General features: G+C 54.0%; 1 protein-coding gene across 5 annotated transcripts in view; it reads right to left on the bottom strand.

Moving 5' to 3' along the window:
- LOC102159132 (uncharacterized) overlaps window positions 1-18,041 on the bottom strand; it is a 448,204-nt gene that overhangs the window by 129,557 nt on the left and 300,606 nt on the right. For 2 of the 5 annotated variants that reach the window (XR_014818162.1, XM_084980603.1), the window contains exons 3-5: window positions 8,377-8,422; window positions 7,954-8,055; window positions 7,640-7,847 (exon numbers count right to left, since the gene is read on the bottom strand). The gene's annotated coding sequence lies outside the window, so the exon portion shown is untranslated. Of the gene's footprint in view, window positions 1-20; window positions 118-1,615; window positions 2,302-7,639; window positions 7,848-7,953; window positions 8,056-8,376; window positions 8,423-18,041 lie in introns of those variants that run through there. The other 3 variants (XR_002336445.2, XR_014818163.1, XM_084980605.1) reach the window with 3 other exon arrangements.

Below are 18,041 nucleotides of genomic sequence, written 5' to 3'. Positions count from 1 at the left end.
CTTATCCCACTCGTACGAACCCGAGTCTGCATGTCGCCCCACAGCAGCCCCCTCCGTGAGGCTTCCGGTTTCCTCTTCCAGGCTCAGCACACCCGAGAGCCTGCAGCTTTGAGCCCCTCATTTCTCCTCTGAACAACCTTCTCAGTCCTACTTATCATGCAAGGACAGCCCACACCCAGCAAGCATTCTATCTTCCTGAAATCTGCAACCATTCCAGGCCAGGCCTCCCTGTCACTGCTTACACACTGTCAGTGATTATTTTATGCGCTATTTAGCATCATGCTGGAGACATGAGGTCATTGATGCCTCCAAAGAAAAACATGAGACCATCTCATTCCCTCCTCTGGGTTCTGCTCTTAGCCTACAAACTGCACAAGTTACACACTGAGTTGGAAAGGCAATCAGATTTTCTTTTTCTGTTTCTTGAGCACATAAAATATGGGAGTCTCTTAACACATATTTCATTAGAAGAGAAAAAAGTGAATGAGTGGGTAAGTGAATGAGGCCTGCGCCTAGGTACTCGGATTAATTAATTAAACCCAGTTCTTGTCTCAAGGAATTTGCATTATGAAAAGGGAGATAAGCTCTTCGCCATTTTCTCTAATAGAAAACAGAATGGCCACAATATCATAAATAATCTGGGGGCTGACAGGAGAGAAAGGCTAATTATGACCGCCTCAGAACAGGCTTCATTAACAAGACAGGATTTTGGAACAGAGTGAAAAGGTGGAGACTGTCTTGAGGAACATTCCAGAAGAACATTCTGGGACGTTACAAGCACAGGACTGGAGCACAGACATGGAGAGCTGGGAGTTCCTTAAAACCGGAGTCTGATTATCCATTTGGAGTGCATAAGCAGTGCGGTCCCGCTGCACCGCAGGGAACTGTATCCAATCACTTGCGATGGAACCTGATGGAAGGTCATCTGAGAAAAAGAAAGCGTACTTTTTCTTTGGCTCACTCTGCTGTACTGCAGAAATTGACAGAACACGGTATATCAACTACTATAAAAAAACTGAAAACACCTCGAGTCTGGCCTGGCCTCCGCGTCCTCCCGCTTCTCCCAGGGGTGCCGGAGCTGCTGCCCCCCGCCACCCGCCCTGCGCGGGCGGGGCCCCGGCTGTGAGCAGCGGGGGAAAAGGGCCGAGGGTGCCCGTCTGGGGGACACAGGCACGCCACGGGGGGAAGGGCACTGACCTTCCCCGTTCAGGCTGCGGAAACAGAGCGCCCGGGCGGCCGACGGACCGCAGGCTTTGTCCCCGCGGTCGGGGGCTGCAGCGTGGGACCAGCGCGCCAGCAGATTCCGCGTCTGCTGAGGACCCGCTTCCGGGCTCCTAGACGGCGCGTTCTCGCTGGTCCTCCCCTGGAGGGCGTGGCGGGGGCTCTCTGGGGTCCCTTCGTAAGGGCCCCAATCCCACCGTGGGGGCCCCACCCTCAAGGCCTGACGCCACCACCTCGGGGGTCGGGGTCGTCATGTGAATGTGCCGGGGACACAGTCGGATCACGGCGGGGGCCTCGCTGCGTGCACGTGAGGTCGGGCTCCCCGGGTAAACACGTGCGTGCCGGCCGCGCGGGCTGGACGCGCAGCGAAGGCCGCCGCTTCCAGGAAACTTACGTCTGAACACACGAAGCCGGCAGGTGATCTGCCGAGTAAACACGCAAAGCGTGAGATCCATGCTTAACTTGTGTAGTTTGTAAGGTGAAACTGTGGCACGTCAAAGACCCCCGGGTCCCTTCTTTCAGGCAGCCTGCTGACCCGCCCATCCGGCCGGGAGGGCGCAGCTCCCACCTGCTCCGCAAGTGCGTGAAAGCCGCGCAAGGGGTGTGATGCGGCCCCAACTCACCCGGTTTTCTCTGTAGGCACGTTTCTCGTTACATGGGTTCTGGAAATAAATGTTTGAAATCGGCGTGCTTAGAGGTTTAGGAGGTGTGGCAGGACTTGAACGGTTGGAACCAGAGGTAGGGAATCTAGTCCAGTGTGGTTTCCGTCTCTCCCCTGTGCTCAGCCGGGTTACACGAAGCCAAGAGCTCTTCTTTCTCCGGTGGCTCCTCTTAAGAGGGGCAAGAAGAAAATGCTGCCTTTTGCATAAAAGTGCTGCGCTTCCAACTTGAGAAAAGCGTTGCTAAAAGCAGAGGTTCTATTTTTATCTCACATTCTGGCCACCTCAATGCCCTGTCTCTGCTGCCATCTGCTCAGATGGTGCCCTGGCTGGAGGGTCCCAGCGCCCTCCCGCGTGGTCTCTCTACTGCTTCCTGTCAGGTCATCCTTCCCCAGAAGGCAGGTTCCGAGGCTTTTTGATTGTGGGAATGTGTGTATACATAACACTTAACCTTCTAAGGAGACGCTCCAGGGCGCATGCTCACACCGTTGGGGGGGGAGGCCTCAGCACCCTCATCTTCCAGAAGGAGCCCCACCCTCACGCAGCCACTCTGGGCCCCTCCCTCCAGCCCTGGCCACCCTGCTGCCTTCTGTCCCTGCGGATCAGACACTCCAGGGACTTCATGTAAGTGGATTCCCGTGGCATTTGTCCTTCTGGGCCAGGCTTTTCCACTCGGCAGAATGTCCTCAAGGTCCCCCCGGGTCAGAGTCCCCCCCTTTTAAGGCTGAATAACATTCGTGGCCTGATGGACACAATCTGCTTATCCGTTCATCGTCTGCGGCACCTGCGGCGTCACCGTCCTCTGGCTGCTGGGAACCACTGCTATGGAAGCGGCGTCCCCGCCGTCCGCTCGTTGGGCATCTACCCAGAGGGGAGCCGCCGGATCATGCGGTCCTCGTCCTCAGCTTCCGAGGAACCTCCGCACGGCTTTCCGCCACGGCTGCCCCACTTTACCCGCCCCCCCCCGACCCCAGCAGCGTGCAGGGCCCCAGTTTCCCACGCCCTCACCGACACTCTGATTCTCTGGGGTTGGGAAGAGCCACCCTAATGGGTGTGGGTGCTTTCGCACCGCTGTGCTGACTGGCATTGTCCCCAGAGATCAACGATGTGTGTAGGGCTTTTAACCCCGCCTTCTCCTCCGTCTGGAAGCAGCCTTTCCCTGGAGGCAGAGGGTGGGCTGACACCCTGTGTGGAGCTGGCCCGCACGCCTGGCCAAGGAGCCCCATCGCAGCCGTGGTGCAGCCCCGGCCTCTTACTGTGGAGGCCACACCATTCACAGACACCCGCACCTGCATGAAGTGGGTCAAAATCCCCCGGCTCCGGGGACTCTGATCGGGTCCCCGTGCTGTGGCTGCAGTGTGTTGTCCCTGCAGCTGTCACACAGGGCCGGGGGACCAAGGGCCCCTAGACCACAGTTTGCAAACCTTCCGGTTTTCTGTACAAGATTTTCCCAAGTGGGATCGTGGTGGGACCACGCTGTGCGGGGCTGGGGGCAGCTCTGCTGTGGTGAGGGTGGGGGCTGCTGGGCCCAGGATAAGCCGGGGGCTCCGTCAGGGAACACGGCTGGAGGCCACACTATCTTCCCGGGGGGGCGCTGTCCTTGTCCAGGGTGACGCATCGCCAAGTCCCCTCCTCCAGCCCCTCCCCGCCCTGGTGAGGGCGGCACCTGCAGTGACAAGGGCTGGGGAGAGGGAGTGACCACGTCGTCCCTACTGAAAACGGGACCTACTCAGTTGGTGACCCTGAACCGAGCTCCTGCAGGACCTGGTCCACGTTTAGTTTGGAACAGCTGAGCACCAAGTGTCCTGGGGACCACAGACGTTCATCAAACACGTAGTCTCAGCAGGGGAACAAAGCCCTGTGTGAGTGGCAGAGGCTCCCAAGCAGGAGTGCTGGCAGTGGGGAGACAGGGTCTGCTGGCAGGGAAACAGCAGTGGCTTCACACCAACCCGCTGACCTGAGGAAGGCCAGGGTCCTTCAGCGACGGATCAGAGCACAGAGGGACCCGTGAGGCAGGACGCCGTTACCACCTGCCGTGGGTGAAGATTAGGCCGTGGGGACCAGCACGTGGCGATGTGGCCCAGACTGCGGGAGAGAGACAGGGTTTGAAACAGACGAGATACTGCCGGCTCTTTAAAAAAGTCTCCAGTAGGATTACTGATGTCAGTGATTGATGCTCTCCAGTAAACTGGGATTGCGGCCAAAGGTCCATCCACCAGACTAGCGGGCTGAACAGCGCGACTGTGTCGGCTCCGGGTCCGGTTATGAAAACCCAAACGCTGGACGAGCTCAGGATCAAGCAGCTGCATGGTCCCTCGAAGCTGTCCTGTCAACCAGGGGACAGGGCTTCCTTCCCTCGCTGGCCTCTTCTGGGTGGCAGTCTCGGTGGGGGCGGGGGATTCGGAGTCACTGCAAGTGCGCAGGGAACTGCGAGGTTGGAGTTTGGAACACGCGTGTTGCCACGGCAGCCAGGAGCCAGGGTGAAGACCAGAGCCACAGGGGTGAACTTCAAGGGCCCTGGGGTGACAGCGAGTCACGTGCAGTGACTTCCGGGGGGGCCTGGGCCATCGATGGGCAAAAGTGAAGAACACACATGGGCTTGATTTGGATGCTACGTGTGCTGGCGATGGTCAGATAACAAGCCTTCCTGCTGGGAAAGGAGGTGCTCGCACAGCCTTCCCGGTGCTCGCGGGCGCGGCAAGTCCCAAGAGACAGCGGCGGGATCTGGGTATCTGTGGCCACTGGATGGAGGAAAAGCCGGGACAGTCTAGGAATGACACACGCGGCTTCGAGTGCCGAGCTCAAGCGGCGCTTGGGTGGGAAGGATGCTTAAAAATCCTTTAATCCTCCCCCTCTGAGAGGTGGGAAACCCCACTCGCTGACAGAGGAAAAGAGGAGGGTTAGCCGCTCGGGGTCAGAGACCTACCCACCGGCAGCTCTGGGATAGAACCCGGGCCTGCTGGCTCCGGGCCACTGCCTCCCCGCTGCGCCCCGCCCAGTGGTCCGCCGGTGGGTCCTCCCGCCGTCGGCCGTGGCGCTGACTGACGCCGGCGCCTCCCTCCGCTTGGCGTGAGAAGTGAATTTCGCCGTCCGCTGCAAAGACCGCCATTCAGATTTGGGGGTCCTCGTGGTGGCCGCGAACACGTCTCCCTGGGATCGCGGTGGGTGATAACGCCCTCGCGCGTGCGCCGTGCTCCCTCCCGGACACGCTGTGCAATCTGGTGGACCATAGAGCGCTCTGACAGCAGGGCTTCTGCCACTTCATTTTATTTTATCACCACGATTATGGGCTCGATGTTGCAGCTACATTTAATTTCATTCACAATCGGCGTCTATTTTGGTCATTTGTTGGTTTCCTCCAGCTTTGCAAATTGGCTTCCTTACAAAGGGCCAAGTGAGAGCGGGCCAGGGCGTACGGCAGGGTCTTTTGTTTGTTTTAAAGAACAATTGGAATTACGAACACTTAGAAAAAAAGATAGCCAACAAATGGTGGCTTTCTGCTAGTTTAACAGTGCCCTGCCCCGGCCTGTTAATGAGGGACTGGTTATATTCATGCAATTCTCTTTCTTTGCTCCTTTTCCTGTATGTTTCAACAGCTGCGTATCCACGCCATTGTGTCAACTGCGTGTCCAGCATTTGTCAGCTTGAGGCTTTGACATCTGCCCCCAGAAACCTTGAAACTGAAAAATTACTAGAAATTAAGAGTGAGTGTAGGGGCTCCTTGCTGCACAGGAATGCGTGTTTCCACCCACTGCAGATCTGCCGTAAGAAGCGCATGCCCAGTTTAGTGTGGAAGCCTCTGCATCGCAAAGCCACATCTAAATCGTGTTTGCATAAAGATCCGTGGCCCTGCGGCAGGCAGGCTGTGAGGGACAGCTTGCCCCGGTGCTCAGGGACACTCCACTCTCTGAAACTCGGGCCCGTGTAACAGAAAACTAACTCCCAGGCTACGGCTTTCTCCAAATACAGGTCTTGTTTAAAATAAGGCTGTTGAGAAGCACACAGAAGGAATGCTCACCACCAGAGATCAGAGCAGGCGAATAGGGCATTTTGTCTTGTTACAATGATGGGGAGCCTCCCCGGAGACCGATTCCACAAAGAAAGGAGCATTTGGCACCAGGGAGCTCACCGGGCAGCTTCCTTCACGCCCCCGAGACTTGGAGCTGCACCTGCTCAGAGAGGCTGCCCAGTGTCATCACAGTTCCCGTGCACCGGGGAACACACCACCGAGACCAGTGCCACCCCTTTGCCCAGGAGTGCTGACTCGGGACCCGCGGCTGGCCCAGGACATCCTGCCATCTCGGGATGGGCACGTGGGAGTCACCGGGTCCAGAGTCCCCGCCAGCTCCTACACCTTTCTCTCCTGGCCGTGAGAAACCTCCGCGTCTTCCACCAGCGCAGCCGCGCCTGGGAGCTGTTTGGGTCCACCTGAGCACCCCAACACTGCTCACTCAGGGGACAACTCCCAGTCCACTGTGACAACACATGCTACGCCCTCGAGGACACCCTGCCACACACTCAGGGGGGAGGAGAGCGACAGGAACAAAACAGAAGAGTCCTGGGATAATTAGGAAAATGGTTTTGCTCTGAAGGCCTCCTGGACATGTCTGGGGGCTCCCAGGGGTCCCCCCGGCCCCCGGCCAGGTCCCATATTGGCCAGCAAGGCAGGGAGCCGGAAACTCCACACCAGATTCCTCCGTTTCTCTGAGTCGGCCCCACCCCGGGCGCTCTCCCTTCATTTCTCTGGGAGGCGACCCGCAAGCTCCGTTGACCGTCCACCTCCTGGGAGCCAGGACCCAGAGGCAGATTTTCCCAATCTCAGTCCCACCTCCCAGAATCACAGGCATTACTTGCCGACTCTAAGCTGCCAAAGTGCTTTAACCTAACTGCCAAGTATTACTGGGTCTAGTGTCTCCAGAACCCCTGCCAGCCGTCAGGCTGAGTGGCGGGCTCCAGTGTGACGGCTGTGCCGAGGGAAGGGCCCCGTCCTGCGGGAGCTCTAGGACAGGATCGCAGCTTTCCCGGAAGCACACAAGACTCCGGGTAGGTGCCTGGAGCGGAGAGAACCCAGGCCTCTGCCTGACAGTCTGCAGGGGAGGCCGGGCCCGGGTGTGGCAGCTGGAGAGGGCCGAGCAAACGCAAAGCATGCTCTTTGGCTTTGGGGAAGATGGGGGGAGTGGGATGCTGCTGGTTTGAAGCAAGAGGATTCTGTTTGTTTCGTCAACAGGGCAGCCCAGTGAGGGTCCCTGCTGTGCAGGGAGTTCCCGGTGAGGACTCCTCTGGGGTCAGGCCTCTGCGGGTCATACACGCAGCGCTGCCGCAGCCCCCGGCAGGGTGCACCCCCGCTGGGTCACGGTCAGTGCTCTCTGCCTCCTTGGCGTCTGTGGCTCAAGAGCTGGCTTTCTCTCCCGCCCTTTCGGTAAGTCCTCTCTGCCGAAACGTAATGACCACCCCCCGCCCCAGCTTCCAGGACGCCCGACGGCCCTGCCAAGAGCAGAGAGTGAGAAGAGATTTCAGGCACATCAAGCTAAACGGCAGAGGCAGGACTTATTTCCCAATCGCCAGACTCTGTGCTGCGGGTGCGTTAGAGACCCAACCTTTGAAGATTTCACCTCAAGGTTTCACACCCAGAACACACTGAAATGATTACTGTGTTTTCGGGGCAAGTGAAATGCAGGTTTAGCTGCTAATAGGTGTGTAAACACGTGATGTCACCGGTGACTTTGCCAGCTCCTGTTTGTGGTGTTTTAACAGCTTACCTTTCATTGGCACGCACTGTCTGTATCACAAGGTCTCCTGAAAAGTGGGGCAGCTGCTGGAGGCAGAGAAGATAAATATACCCTGAAATGACTATTGTTTCCAGCCCCTGAATCATTTCAAAGGACATCGCCAGCGCAAACAGATGATGTCACTCGGTCCTCAGTAACACACCCGCAGGTCGTGTGATTTGCCGGGATCCTACCAAGTCTGCAAACAACACTGTGAGTGAGACCCAAACAGTCCTTGTCCTTTGAAAAGAACACTCACCTGTGTTTTGAGCGAGAGCAATGCTCATTTTCTTAAGGGGACATACCTCATTTTATTTCACTAAAGCCTTGACTGTCGCAAACTCCCCGCACGTACAGTGCACAAGTAAAAATTCTTTTGGTACACCAGCAGCCTGCAGTACGCAAACCTGATAAAGAAACAGATTAAAAATTAAACATTTATGACCCAAGGAACTGCTGAGCAGCCTATGCCGAGAAGAACATCTGTAATCATAAAACCCAGCGTCTTGAAACCTGAATTTTCCTGTTGCGCTTACTTAATTACTGCTCAGTGGAACTTGTTGGGTCCTGATCGGGCAATGACTGGGTTGTAGACGATATTATTCCCTCAGGGACTTTCCTGTGCAAATTCAGGGAACATTTTCTTCCCAAGCCCCACGTGTGAGTCCTGTTCCAAGCATACGGAGCCATGTGTGCTGTGCACGGGATCGTGAGTCACAAGCACTCACCTCCTGTGTCGTGTCAGAAGCCTTCCTTCACTTCTAATTTCTTAACCTGTGAAAAGAGAATAAAACATGCTTTTACTCAAGTGAATAATGCAGTTGGTAAGTACTTTCAGGAACAGGAATATGCATGTATGACTTGAGGGTGAGCTAGGGCTTCTTCCTCCCCAAACCCACCCCGTCTGCCCAGACTGCAAGTGTCTAGCCAACAGAAAGCATCTTTTGGTCATTTTTGTGTCTGCCACACATCTGGCACAGGAGGGAGCAGTTTCTCAACACATGCTCGCTAAAGGGAACCATGGAAGAGTACACAGCTTTAGCTTGATTCCATTCGTACATTTCAGATGTCACTACCGAGTGGCAAGTTCAAAACATCCAAGATTTGAAACTGCCAAGTTTACCACAGTTCTTTTTTTTTTAATAATAATTTTTATTCTTCTGCATTATAGCTGGCTTACAGTGTTCAGTCAATTTTCTCCTGTACACCAAGGTGACCCGGTCACACCTACATGGATACATTCTTTTTTCTTACATCATCATGCGCCATCGTAAGGGACCAGATGGGGTTCCCAGTGCTGTACAGCAGGATCTCATGGCTAATCCATTCCAAAGGCAATAGTTTGCATCTACGAACCCCAAATTCCCAGTCACCCCACATCCCCGCCCCCAGCAACCACAAGTCTGTTCTCCATGTCCATGAGTTTCCTGTCTGTGGAAAGGCTCCTTTGTGCTGTATATTAGACTCGAAATATAAGTGATATCATATGGTATTTGTCTTTCTTTTTCTGACCTACTTCACTGAGTGTGAGAGTCTCTAGTTCCATCCATGTTGCTGCAAATGGCATGAATTTGTTCTTTTTAATGGCTGAGCAGTATTCCATTGTGTATATGTACCACATCTTTTTAATCTATTCATCTATCAGTGGACATATAGGTTGTCTTCACATCTTGGCTACTGTGAATAGTGCTGCAGTGAACATACTGATGCGAGTGTCTTTTTCAAGGAAAGTTTTGTCCAGATATACACCCAGGAGTGGGATTGCTGGGTCATACGGTAGTCCTATGTATAGATTTCTAAGGTACCGCCATACTGTTTTCCATAGTGGTTGTACCAGTTTACATTCCCACCAACAGTGCAGGAGGGTTCCCTTTTCTCCACAACTCGCTCCAGCATTTGTTATTTGTGGACTTAGTAATGATGGCCATTCTGACTGGTGTGAGGTGGTACCTCACAGAGGTTTTGATTTGCATTTCTCTAATAATCAGTGATGTTGAGCATTTTTTCATGTACTTGTTGGCCATCTGTATATCTTCTTTGGAGAAATGCCTATTCAGGTCTTTTCCCCACTTTTCAATTGGGTTGTTGGCTTTTTTGCTGTTGAGTTGTATAAGTTGTTTGTATATTTTAGAGATCAAGCCCTTGTCAGTTGCATCGTTTGAAACTATTTTCTGCCATTCTGTAAACTGTCTTTATTATTTTTAAGATTTTCTTTGCAAATCTTGTCAGTTTGATTAGGCCCATTGGTTTATTTTTGCTTTTATTTCTGTTGCCTTGGGAAACTGACCTGAGAAAAGATTTGTAAGATTGATGGCAGAGAATGTGTTGCCTATGTTCTCTTCTAGGAATTTGTTTAATGATTTGATTTCTGAACGTTAATCTTTTTTATTTTTTTTTATAATTTTTTTTTATTTTCCCACTGTAATGAACGTTAATCTTATATCCTGCTACTTTGCTGAATTTGTTGATGAGTTCGAGTAGTTTCGGGGTTGAGTCCTTAGGGTTTTCTATGTATTGTATCATGTCATCTGCATACAGTGACAGTTTTACCTCTTCTCTTCCAATTTGGATACCTTTTATTTCTTTTGTTTGTCTGATTGCTGTGGCTAGGACTTCCAATACTATGTTGAAGAACAGTGGTGAGACACGGTTCTTAATTAGAGACAATGGTAAGTCTTCCACATGTGAGTTTCCAGCTGGCTGCATTCAGCGTGTTCTGGGCTCAGTGGGAAAAGAAACCTTGGCCATCTTGCTGGAAGAATGAGGAACAATGAGCCGGAGAGGGAGGCTGAGTGCCAGTTCCAGATGTCTGCGTTATCTCAAGGTCTCGACTGTATCGCATTCTAGTCATCTTGGGTTGAAAATTCGTACCTCGGCAGACGTCAGGAGGATGAAATAAGGCAACAGGTAGGAAGCCATTTTCAAAAGTCTAATGTAGACCCCACACGTTTGTAACACCTTTATTATTTGCATAAAGGAGTATTTTCATGTTACTGAATTATTGTAGGAAATGCGGCTGACATAACAGATCTTATCCAGAGGTTGGAATTGACAGTCAAATCATTCTCCTAGATTTGTTTCCAGAAACAAACAGAAGCTTGCAAATGACATTAATATACTAAATAATAACCTGCCTGTCAGCGTGGTAACAGAGGCCCAGCCACATGAATCAATCTCTGGAGCAGAGATGATGAACAGTATCGTGAGGTGACATAGGCTCAAATACTGGGGTCTCACAGAGAGATGCGTCTGGAACATAAACATGTATTCTCTCGCTCCATCATGAAAACCACACTGGATTATACAAGATATTATTTGCAGTTATACTGCTTCCTCTCATCCTCATTTATCGAAAAATACATCCTAATAATGGCACTTGCTAGAGTAACCCTTGATTAAGCAGAAAGTACACAGTCGAGATAACTGGCTTATGAATCCATCATGCTCCATAACCGAGAGATGCTTTTCAGAAAAGTTTCAGATGGGCTGCAGGCTGCAGTAATCTAGAATCAAGTCCAGGGGATTTGAGTTTGGGTCTGTCCGCCCACCCATGAAAGCTGGCGGTTCAAGGAAAGCAGGGAAACTTGGGAGGGCGGCAGCCATGGTCACCACGTCTGAAAAGACCGAGACCTCCCCCCTCTCTGGCTGCGAGAGGACCACACACATAGCGACCACCTCATCCGTGCAGAGGCCGCTCTCCTTAGTCCACACGCTTATGGTCACGTCGGCTTTCGGCCCGTGCGGTGTATGTCATTTGGACTCTTCCCCCCTTGTAGCCATCAACTGCATCCGCCAGGGGAAACCCACGTGTTCCCTCTCCCAGGGGCCAGTTCGGCGCCAAGAGCAAGGTCAGCAGCACACGGGAGCTGCTTCCAGCAGATCCACTCAACCAGGACCGCTCGGCAAGTTCTCCAGGGGACGCTCAAGTAACGTCAAGTTCAAAAGAGCTCCGTGAGGTGACAGGAATGACCAGTCTTCCTTCTCACCTTAGGAACACACAGGACACTACCTTCATTCTTTGTGCAAAAATCAGAAGAGTGCAGGTTGGAAAAAGAGAGGAGAAATCAATAAAAACCCATCCCTCAAAATGAATTTTTTTTTTGTCTTTTAGGGCCGAACCTGCAGGATACGGAGGCTCCCAGGCTAGGCGTCGAATTGGAGCTGCACCTGCCTGCCGGCCTGCACCACAGCCACAGCCACTTCAGATGTGAGCGGCATCTGCGACCTACTCCACAGCTCATGGCAACACTGGAGCCTTAATGCACTGAGCGAGGCCAGGAATAGAACCCGCGTCCTCATGGGTACTAGTCGGGTTTGTTACCGCTGAGCCACGACGGGACCTCCAAAGTGAATTTTTGTCTAGATCAATGTCCTCAAACTTGCCGTAGCATTCGACCCGGAGGGGCTGCTGGGCGCCTCAGAGCGCGGGTGCAGCGGCCCGGGGGTCGGGGGGCTGAGGCCCCGCCGAGCGGGAAAGGTCTCGGGCCACGTCCTCAGGTCAGGCTGACGCGCTGAGAACCGGAGCAGGGAGCAGGACGGGGACCCCCGGGCCTCGGCTCCTGGGAGCTCCGGGGTGGGCAACACCCGCCATCAGCAAGCCCGGTGGGGCTCAGCAGCCTGGTCCCCGGGGCAGCGAGAGCCCAGGCGCGGAAGGCTTCGCCGCAGCGAGAGCATGAAGCCCAGGCAAGGCCGAGGCCGCACCGGTGCCGCGCGGGCCGGGCACCGGAGGGGGCCGCGGCCGGGGCAGCCGCAGCTCAGGGTCTGGACTCGAAAGCGCTCAGTTCGCAAGTCGACGCCCGCCCGGGGGCGGGGCCGCTCCCTGTCACGTGACGGCTCCGCGGGACACTGCGGACCTGGAGGCCGGACCAGACCCCTGACCGTGGCCGCCCCCGTTCTCGCCCCCGGCCTGTGGCGTTTTGTCCTGGCAGCGAATGGACGAAGGTTACTGGCTTATTCACGGCTGTTCACAGACCCACCTTTTGCCTCCAGCTCAGGCCACTCAGGACACCAGAGGGACGCGCTTTGCGGGGGTGGGGGGGCAGGTCCCGAACCCCTTCCTATAGGAATTTCTTCCTTCCTCCCTCCTCTCACAGATGACTGCTGGATTAAACGGTCTGACGATCCCTTGCTGCTCTAAAGGCACCATTCGACCAAATCCCGAGAGTAAGTTCCTAGCCTTTTGCCTTGTCTCTGATACACATGGGAGCGCGGCCCGGAAGGAGGAGAAACCCCGGCAGCTGAAGGGCCCTCCAACATGAAAATTGTTTCCCGTGGCTTATTATTGTTAGAGGCAGTATAAGCCCAAATAAAAAGAGTAACACAATTCTCTTCTGTTCTTTTTTCCCAGGAAATAGATGGCAAATGTAAACACAAGTATTTTATACCGTTTAAAAGTAACGGGAAAACTCTTCATAAAAAGACTATCCACACTCAGGCTGGGATCTTTGGAGATCTTTTTATGCCAGTGCTGTCCTCAGCTGGTTCAGATTTGCTCTTCAGCTGGTCATTATTAGGCGTTTGTAACGGGGATGCTGAAAGCTCCACGATGCTGTGATCCTGGTGGCACTGCGGCAACAATGGAGCCTTTAGTCACTATCTGCGTAGAGATGCGGAGAAGGCTCTGCTGGTGTGGGATGGAAAGACGCTATGGAAAATCTCTGCGGGAGAAACAAGCCTTTGGGGGATATTAGCAAAGTATTTCACAGTGAGCTTTAGCCAGTGCAGCCATGGCCACAAAAACAAGACACCTTCTCTGCATGTGATAAATGGGGATTCGTCCACACAGGTACGCACACCTGTGTGGGGCCGAGTCTTCCGGGAGGCATTCGTCCATACTTGTCGAGGCTACTAGGATAACAGTGCTTTGTTATTTCGTAGGGATCTTCCTAATTGCAAAACCCCTTATGATTTCTTACGCAGTCTGACTGGACGAGGCCGAACCAATCGATAGTCTGTTAATGACTAGTTGCTGCTGTACAGGCCCTCTAAAAATATCTGAATTCAGAAAGTTGTTATCTCAGCCAGTGGCCAAAATTACACACATGTGTCATAAGTACAAAAGGCTTATTTCATCTAAAAAGGAAGCCATTATGCCAAGAAAAACAGAATGCCGTTTATAGGAGAGCAGACAGATTACTCTGCGCTAAAGAGAGAATCATTCAATTTGTTGATCACATCCTGTTCTTGAGTAGCGGGGACAGAAACTGTTTGTGAGACCAGCACTTGCTCCAGGGAGGTAATACTTCATAAAAATGATCAGGGCCCGCTTTTCCCGGAGACGTCACTCTCCAACTGAATAGTGGTGTTTTCTAGCAGATAAACCAGTACCAATACGCCAGCCTAGAGCTGGGCGTGTGTGTGCGGGTGGGCATATTAAATTGCACCCCCACTAGACCGGAGCCATTTGAGCCTTAGGAATTTTCAACCAAATTGCCTTTAAGGCAAATTGTCCCCTGCAGTGAGGCCAACAAGGCTCGGTGGCTGCTGCCGTTTGACGTGTATTCAATGAAGCTAAGTGTCCGACTGGACAAACAAGGGGCATGAGCTCAGTGCGTCTCTGGGAGACGTCTTAGGGGAGCTGGGTTCCCACCCCAAAGTGTGTGACTCCGGCATTTGAATCACTCTAAGAAACAGCACACGTGAGCCCCCCCGGAAACTCGGCAGGCGTTAGTCTTGGGCAGAGACGTGCGTTTCTGAGGGAATGCTGCTTGGGGAAGATGCTCCCTCTCTGGGTCGGGAAGAGGAGGGTGAGCAGATTCCCCCCAAACTGTCCTCCGTGGAGAAGGCAGAGCTAAATCCGCACGCAGCCAGACCCCGGGAGGCTGGGCTCCTCCCAGTCACCCCAGAACGGGCCCCTACCGCCCAGCATCCTTCCTTGTCCGCAGCTGCAGGTAGTTTTCAAGGAGTTCCTGCTTTCCTGGGTCTCGCCCATGTTTACACATTATTACACTTGATTTGTCCGTTTATCTGTGTATTAACTGCGAATCCGTCTCAGGTCAGTGTACGTCTCGGACCAGGCAGAGAAGCTGGAAGGCGGAGGGGACAAGACCTTCCTCCCCACGCTCGGCAGAGGCAAAGGTCAGGACGCGAGTCTCCTGGGTGAGAGACGGTGGCTCTGCAGATCCGATGACCGGGTCGCTGGCGCAGGGCTGAGGGCGGGAAGGGGAGAAGGAAAAGCAGCTCCTGGTGACACTTTGGATGAACATCGCTTCCTGCGTCTCAGACTTTTACCCAGGAACTTTCCTGCTTTGTTCAAATGTTCCAATGGATCTTAAGCCACGGGTTCCGTCCAGGGCCTGCGGAGGGAGGGCTGACTGGAACTGGCGCCCCCCACCCCCGCCCAGGGCAGAGCCACCGGAGCGTGGGTGACTGGGGAGGCGCTGTGGCCCGAGCGTCTGTCTCCCCCAGTTCCAGGTGCAAAGGCCTTTCTGGATCCCCCCTTTCTTGCCGGTAGGCCCTCCTCGAGCTCCAAAGGGCAGGTTCAGATGGTTACCATCAGCGAAGCCAGGACACAGAACTAAAGCGGAAGCGGAGCCAGCAGGTCACAGTGCAGCGACAGAGCAGGCCCGGCTCCTCCCCGTGGACGAACACAACCACCTGAAGCATGTCTCCAGCCCTTTAGAGGAACAGGGCGGAGGATGGGTCCCCAGACGTCGTGCTGCTACCTCACCCCCCCACCCCACCCCCAGCCAGAAGTAAGGCGGGCATCCTGGAGTTTACACCCGAAAGCTCTTCCCTGAAAACTATCCGGGAGTTTGGTCTTTACAAACGAGTCACCCACTCCTTGCCCGGCCCTTGCATTCAACTTTTCTCTGCTCCAACCTCCAACATTTTGGTCGGTCTTCCCTTTGCATCAGGCCCATGAACTTGAGCTTGACAACAGTTTTGCCTTCTCGAGCCACTGCTCTTACAGGCCAGTTCCACACATAGGGCCACACGACTCAGTGATGAGGCAGTTGGACTCCAGGAAAATACAGCTTCCCAGCCAGAGACATCCTTCTATTCCCGTGGCCTCTGGCCATCTGTCTTGGGACGTGGCAAGCGGTTTGCCAGTGCTTCCCCTGCATCTGGTCAGGGCTTCACTGTCTCTGGACTGAAATTCTTCATGATTTTTGAACAAAGAGCCTCTGTCTTAACTTTGCACCGGGCTCCACAAAATCCGTAGCCAGTCCTGGGTTGATTCGAAGGGCTCGCCAGTTAAAGGAAGCAGCCGGGACAGCCCCCAACACGGAGAGCATGACAAAGGAGGCCTCCTCAGGCAGCTCCCCACTGTCCCTGAGGGCCCCGGGCCTTCCTGCACGCAACCCCGGGGTCCACGGAGGGACTTCTGTAGCAGAGGCTCTATCCCCACGTGTCTCCTGAACGTGGGGGGAGGAAAGCCATAGCGGGGGGCACTGAAAGAGGCTCCTGGGGTCCCAGAGCAGCACAAGCTCGGGTCACCGAGGGGGAGGCTGTGTCCCAGCCCTCCTAGGTTTAGGATGACAGGTCATGCCACGCCTGGGGTCCAGGCCGCTGCGGTTGTCAGAGCCTGCGCTCACCTACGGGGACCCGCAGGCCCTGAAGAAACTGGCCTGCAAGGGGAAGGGTCTGCCCCACCCTGTTCCCAGTCTGCTGCCCTGGCCGTGGCCGGCTCTGCTGTGCCTGTGTGGCCTCTGGTGACACTGAGCCCAGGCCGGGCTCTGGTGGGGCCGTCCCCGAGGAGGACAGCAGCTCCAGACCTCCTGCTGGTCGCCAGGAGATGCTGCCTCTGCGCAGCAGCAGGGCGGCAGGGACGAGCCGGCATCCGGTGACCGGTGACCATCCCGCAGAGACAAAAAAGAGAGGAGGGCTGGCCTCAGCTGGAGGGGGCTTCACGCCCCCGGCACACACGTCCGCGCTCCCATGCCCTCCCCACCGCAGGGCCTCGCTGCGAAGCAAACCCGACTCCTGGCAAAGCAGATGCCTGAGTCGTCTATCCATAGCTTTCAAATGACCATAAAGCATACCTCCCCATTTTTTTAACACCAGAAACATTTCAGGAGAAAAGAGATAAACTTGACTATATTTTTAAAAAAGAACAGAACTTGAGGGTAAGGACAAGAAATGGGACTTTCAACTATTCGTTAGAATTATTAAGATTTAAGTGGCTGCAGTGTTTTGGGGTGGGAGTCTGCTTTTCAGATTTAATCACTTTGCTCTAAAATAGTTCTTTTTAAGTTCTCTTAGAAAAAGAAAAAAACCCTCCAACCTTTAAATCACGTTTGCCTAACAGATTGGTTTATGGGCACGGGTGCCAAATGGAACCATCATTTTCTATGAGAAAGTGTTTTTTTTAGAGAATATTCTAGGCATTGCCATTCTCCAACTCCTCGTCCTCAGAACCTTGATATCGTTGTTTAAATAAAGCACTAGCTAGGGTGCCCATTTAAGCTTGGAAAGGATTATGGTAAACGGGTCTTTTCTGAGGTCCTACAGGCTTGCTGGTGAGCTTGGTAACTGGTGCTCCCCCAGGGGAAGGAGCGCAAGTTTTACTGGGAGATACGTGTCAGAGAAAATGCAGAATCGGTTAGGAAAGCTCTAAACCCAGACATGCCACAGGCTGCGCCTTCACAAGGCATCATTTACGCTCTGGACCTTAGGGGACGTCCAGCCTCTCTCAGCGGACAGGCAAGGCGCCGGCCTGACCTCAGGGTGCAGGTCTGAGCCCAGACCCGTGGGACCACATGAAGGAGCCCCAGGCCAGCGGGATGGGATGGGATGGGAGGACTGGAGGGTAGCGCTGAGGCTGTGAGCAGGTGGGAAGAGCCGGGAGAAACGGGGAGCCTCGGGAGAGAGGGCTGGGAGGGACGGCCTGACCGGGAGAGGCTGGGGCTCCTGGTGGCCAAGGACTGAGGCTAATTCAGCCCTGATCATGGAGCCTGTGTCCCCACACCAGCCCTACCACTGCCCAAGGGGGTCTTCCCACGCCAGTCCCACACCACTGCCTATGGGGGTCTTTGTACACCAGTCCTATGCCACTGCCCATGGGGGCACAATAAAGACACATTTCCACCAAATAGGAGAAAAGAAAGATAAGGAAGGCAGGCAGGAAGGGAGGGAAGGAGGGAGGGGAGAAAGGACAGAGGGAGGGAAGGAGGGAGGAAGAGACGGAGGAAAGTTGGACGGAAGAGGTTCTGTGACTCACAGAGCTTTGCTTGAAGAATTACCAAAGGGAAAGAAATTGATTCCAGGAGAAAGAACAGCCACGAAAGAATAACAATGGTGATCAAAGAAACTGGCTACCGTTCGCGTTGGCCACCTATCCTTTATCTCTCCACGGGGGTTTTTGTTTTTCCCTGCTTTTTTACCTCTTTTACGGATTGATGAAATAGTCGTCCTTTTCCTTTTTAACCCCCACTGATTTGGAAGCTACGCA

This window comes from Sus scrofa, chromosome 10 (assembly GCF_054392235.1).
Source record: "Sus scrofa isolate SSC_HxYL_T2T_F1_AM1 chromosome 10, Sscrofa_HxYL_maternal_Yorkshire_Landrace_v2.0, whole genome shotgun sequence".
Lineage (NCBI taxonomy): Eukaryota > Metazoa > Chordata > Mammalia > Artiodactyla > Suidae > Sus > Sus scrofa.
The sequence above is the reverse complement of the archived record's forward strand: the minus strand, read 5'-3'. Positions and strand labels throughout refer to the sequence as shown.